This window comes from Silurus aristotelis, assembly GCF_946808225.1.
Source record: "Silurus aristotelis genome assembly, chromosome: 18".
NCBI classification, from domain to species: Eukaryota; Metazoa; Chordata; class Actinopteri; order Siluriformes; family Siluridae; genus Silurus; species Silurus aristotelis.
The window spans coordinates 714,333-720,088 of NC_139591.1; the positions used below are offsets into that span (position 1 = coordinate 714,333).

At 37.5% G+C, this 5,756-nt stretch overlaps 1 long non-coding RNA gene across 1 annotated transcript; it reads left to right on the forward strand.

Annotated features, from left to right (window-relative positions):
- Window positions 1-231: 231 nt before the first annotated feature.
- Window positions 232-4,634, forward strand: LOC310740650. The gene is made up of 3 exons (XR_014537701.1): window positions 232-732; window positions 2,301-2,399; window positions 4,292-4,634. It is a non-coding gene; the product is annotated as an uncharacterized lncRNA (long non-coding RNA).
- The last annotated feature ends 1,122 nt before the right edge of the window (window positions 4,635-5,756 follow it).

Sequence of the window (5,756 nt, forward strand, 5' to 3'; positions counted from 1 at the left end):
TATCCACACAGGTCTCAGCCGAGTCGACGCTAACACACCGTCTCACACCCTCAGAGCTAAACGACAAAAAAGAAGAGAGAGAGAGAGAGAGAGAGAGAGAGAGAGACAAAGATAAAGGGATACAGGAGGAAAAAGACAAAGATGAAAGAGAGACATAATCTAGAGAAAGACAGACAGAGAGAGACACAGATGAAAAAAGAGACAGAGGCAGGACGAAAAAATGAAAAGAGAGAGAGAGAAAGAGGCAGACGGAGAGAGACAGATGCAGAAATAGAAATGGAGACAGGCAGGTAAAAGAGAGAGATCAGGAGAAAAAAGACATATATATGAGAAAGAGACAGATGATAAGAGAGACAAATGGATAGAGAGAGATGAAGAGAGAGATGGAGAGAAAAAAGAGATACAGAGAAAAACAAATGAAGCTACAGTTGGAATCACTGTTAATATTATGACACAATCATCACATATTTCCTTTTTCCTGGCTGGTTTTCTCTCAGATCTTTGGACCTGCAGTCTGATGGGTTCGTGGGCCTCTGCCCTGCTCAGTGTCTGTAATCGATCCTGTGCTGGAAAACTTCTAATTCTCACCTGATAGCAGCCTTGAAGTTCAAATTAGACCAAAACTCCACCCGTCTGGAGTCTGAGAAACCTCCACGCCACCACAAGGAACATCACACACATGTAATAACCATCTGTGTGTCCTTCAGATGCAGGAAAATGATGTGATGAAGAGTGAGTGAGTGTTTTATTCCTCTTTCACCACAACAGTTTATTAACCATCAAAGTTCTTTTCTTCATTACAGAACAACATGGTAAACTTTTTATCCGTTTATAGTTACACAAATACTGTTTTTAGTTTGGAGACCGATTTAATATGTTTTGGGTTAAAGGGACACTGAGTATTTATTTTTTTTAACAAACTGATCCTTTAAAAAGCAGGAAGAAGATCAGATCCAAAACCCAAACGATCACTGAGAACAATAGGAGTGCAGTTATTAGAGCCATCTAGTGGTCAGGGCTGTGAGTTACAGCTAAACACCCAGATGTGAGATGATGTGTGTGAAATTGCGTCGTGTGTGTGTGTGTGTGTGTGTGTGTGTGTGTGTGTGTGTGTGTGTGTGTGTGTGTGTGTTTAAATGTGTCGTGTGTGTGTGTGTGTGTGTGTGTGTGTGTGTGTGTGTGTGTGTGTGTGTGTATGTGTGTGTGTTATTATGCACGTCAGATACAGTCATGTGATTATGCTGGTGATGCCATGGAAACCTATTAAGGCAAAAAGCTAAAATACTTATTTTTTATGTTCTATCTATCTATCTATCTATCTATCTATCTATCTATCTATCTATCTATCTATCTATCTATCTATCTATCTATCTATCTATCTATCTATCTATCTATCTATCTATCTATCCTGTACTGACCAATCCACTCCAGCAGAGGGCGATATTTAGCTAAAGGTAAAATATATTTATATTTAAATGGTTGCTGCTATAAATATATGCTTGCCTACAATTAGTTTAGTACAAAACTACCAGCTGTGACAAGGGAAAACATCTGTACAGTTAAGAATGATGGTACATGGAAACTCCAAAACTCCAAAGTAAACTGGAACTACTTTTAACCAAATAAGTTCAAAAGAACAGGCGGAGGAGATGTCACATCTGTCACATCTGTCACTTGACATTTTGTTCTGAATTTGTTTTGTATATCAGTACTATTTTTAAGACTGATTTTATTATCAAATTATGGCCCCAGAATCCATCCTGCAACCCAGGGCTCCTCACCTCACCTACATCAGTACCACCCTTGTGACTGAATGAATCTGCACAAATCTCACACAAAATCTTGGAGAACATCTTCCCAGAAGAGTGAAGGTTAATATAACAGAAACATGTAGAATAAATGTAGAATAAGATGTTCAGTAAGAAGCACATGGCATCTCATGGTCAGGTGTCCATAATGTTATAAAGTGACAGAATCCTAGCAATCAGCTCAAATGAGTTCTCTGAGCGTTCTTAGGGTAAGTGTGCTCAGATGTTTCTTCAGTTCCTATCTTGGTTAGAGTTTAATGCAGAAATAAGTTGGAAAAACATACAAGAACTTACAAGAACACATACACACACACACACACACAAACGCGCGCACACACACACACACACACACCCACACACACACACACACACACACACACACACACACACCGGTGTCTTCTGTCTGTCCTGTATCTCTGTAATCTTCACTTATAATCTTCAGCAATTCATCAAATCAGAAGAATTTATCATCATCATCATCTTCACACTCAGACCACCAGAGACGAGTTGGGCCAAGGGGAACTTCACAGAGGGGCGCTTAAATTTTCACCCCAAAGAGATGAAATTGAACGGAAATAATCCAGACCCCAGGTGAGTCAGTGTACAAAATTAATGGCACCCTTTATGGAAATAAATAACATGCAGTAAATATTATTTTGCGATTAAACAAATGGTTTTGTTGCATAGTTTTATATTCACACTCGCAAGAAGTCACAAATGGCTTTATTACAGTCATTTTATCTAAATAAAATTCTTACAACTAATATTTAATGAAAGTTTCTTATGAAGAGATAAACAGAAGTTCCAGAAGCTTCTTGGTTGCAGATTTCTTATTTCCATTAAAGGCTTGTGACATAAAGTTCCGTCTCTTTTACACTGAATCACTTTGGAATATCTTCAAAAAGAAAAAAATGGCTGATGAATGGGGTTTAATCTGTTTACTCCAATAATTTACTCCAATAATTTGAGTTTATTTTTAATATGTGTTTTAAATAATTTTGCTTTATAATGTTCTAGACAAGTGCGTATCATTTTGGAGCCTGACTGTAGATTTGGCCACTGGAGCTTTTTCAGGTGCACTCTCAAAGGCTCTTCGGTTGTTCCTCTGGAGGAACCCTTAATGGTTCTATGTAGAACCATAGAACAGAAAGGGTCCTGAAGTCAAAAACAGTACAGGAGTAGACACTGAGGTGATCCACTAAAGCCATGAGAGAACAAAAAATAAAACACCACAAGAGATGATGTGGATGAGAAAACAATCCAGGCATCTGTTTGTTTTTGGAAACAGCTTTTAATTATCCCAGGAACCCATGAAGAACCTTTTCCTCAAAGAGTGTAGTGAACAAGTAACAGCATTAAAATTATCTTCATCTTCACACAATCAGCTCCAAAGTCATCTCTGGTATCTAACACTTTTCTACATGGGTATTGTACATTTTTGAAATAATTATATAAATAAATGTTATTAAAATACGAGAGGGACAGAAGGAGACGTTCCACCTGGTGGAAGAACAGAAGTTGGACAGAGAGCCACGTCTCCACAGATGGCCGGCGATGACTCCCGTCTGACTCGAATATGAGCAACGTGGTGTTAATTAGCACAGATAACGTGTGAAACGCTTTTTTCCTCACAAAGCGCTCAAAAGTCACTGAAGTCTGGCAGCTTTGGAGAAAATACGTCTCGATTTATATCTGAATCTCAGAGCAGCACAGAGACGTCAGTTTCACTGCTGAAGATCAGCTGATACACGGGTTAGGTACAGGTTTCTAAAGGTTGGGGTGTAGGTTAGGGGGCGGGGTTAGAGGTTGTCATGGTGTTGATTGAATTTGAATTTTTAACAAGATCGTATTTGTTTTTTTGTTTTTTTTATTCTGATTGATGAGATTAGAATCTGTTGATTAATAAGAGCTGCTCTGGCATTAGATGTGTAACTCTATGATATGGTTTCTATAGTAACAGCTCATTGACGTATTTGTTTGGTGGAAAATTTGTGTAATTGTTTATACAGTTAAATTTATGAAATATTAATGAATAAAAATGTATAAATGTAGTGTGGTTACATGCAATTTAGTTGAATTTAGTTATATTTAGTTAATTTAGTTTAGTTGTTAAATGATATGGTATATACTCTATAATACTACTAATAATACTATATGTTTTCTATAATAACAGCTCATTCACAGTGACTTGTACAGTGGATGATACACAAAATCAACAATCAAGCAAAATTGTGAAATTGTTTATACGGCGATATTTTTGGTGCGATTAAAGGAAGGAGTCTCCAGTGTCATTGCGATGTCACAGTCGTTACACTTCTTTGCAGTTTTCGTTAACATTCCACAACTTTGAATGTAACTATAAATGGTTAAAAAGTATGAGGTGTCATTGTTTAATGAATTGTTGTGATATGGGAGGAAAAGCATGAGTTTGGCTGTAGTAGTAACTCTGGAGCTCTGAGTGTGTTTCTCCCTCCGTTTGACAGCTGAAACGTTCACGGCGCTGAACTGCGATTAAACTGCGGTTAATCGTCGAGCCGGTGATGGAGGGAGAATCTGCCGAGGCCGAGCTTTAATGGAGAAATGCATTACAACCGTAACCGGATTAGACTGGCCGTAATCCAATCACTCGGACCCGTGATCGTTTGCTTTGCGTCACCGATCAGACACGATTTCCTGGAGAGTTAAAACGAAGCAGCGTTTCTGCTGGATCAGATTAAACTCTAAACACACCGAGGACCAGAGGGAGAGCCAGAGAAATGACACGATACACTAGTTTTCCAAAAGGGAACAACTGAAGTTGCTATGGAGACCGTTTGCCTGTACATAATCCCTTTTTTTAAATAATAAATTATTTTGCACGAGTTCAGGCAATATTTACTACATTTTTTATTGATTTATTTAAAAATAAATTATTGCTTCTTGGTAAACTTTGCTGCAATTTTCCACTGTAATTAACAACATGATTGAGTATTTAGCATACAATTAATTAGCAATCACGTTAAACACAGTTAATTAGCATCCATGCTAGCAATGTGACAACATTACAGGAATGCTAATAATCGATATCCTTACTTTTCTATATTGATGAAGTCGTTTATCAGGATCACGTAACAAAAAATCAAGAAAGAAGAATGAACAAGATTTGATTTTCTTTATCAGGAAATTTAGATGATGCAACTTCCTGTTGACTCACAGGTGGAATCTCACAAACCTTCCATGAGGTGAGGTGTGAGGTGTGAGGTGAGCTTTAAATACCTGTGTTAATTAAAGAACGATGAGTGACATGTGATGAGGTCATGTGACATGCAGGGACTGATGGTAGGTGTGGTCCTGTGTAAAATAACATAAACAGTCAGTTATAATTACATATGATAATGTAATTTTCCACAATAAATACTGAAGGATTTTTATTGGTCCTAAACCAAAGTTTTGGCACCCACACTGGACAGAATCTAGCTGTTGGTTTTGTTCAGTAGCTACCACATCAAAGGTATTATAATAATAATAATAATAATAATAATGATAATAATAATAATAATAATAATAATAATATAGAAAGTTTGAACTCCAGCTTCTGTAATCCAATATTCTTCATCATCGTCTCATAAACAACTTTTCTTCCTCGCAGTTATAGGAGAATATTACCCATAATGCAACACAATTGCATAGGTCATTATGCTTTTTTTTCCTCTCTGATGGACTTTAATTCAAATCAAATCAGCTCCCTTTTCATAAAGACACAATCCCGGTGTGACGGAGAGAAGATCGAGCGACGGCTAAAAGTAGCAGGCTAATTAAGATCGACCTTTCACTAATGCTCTGAGAAAAAAAAAGAGGGACCTCGTGATTAGCGCTTTTATTCCCTTTCACATGTTCAATGACACCCTCTTATCCCTCAGGTTTCTCTCTTTGTATCAGATGGAGCAATTATCCGCTGTTCCATTAGGT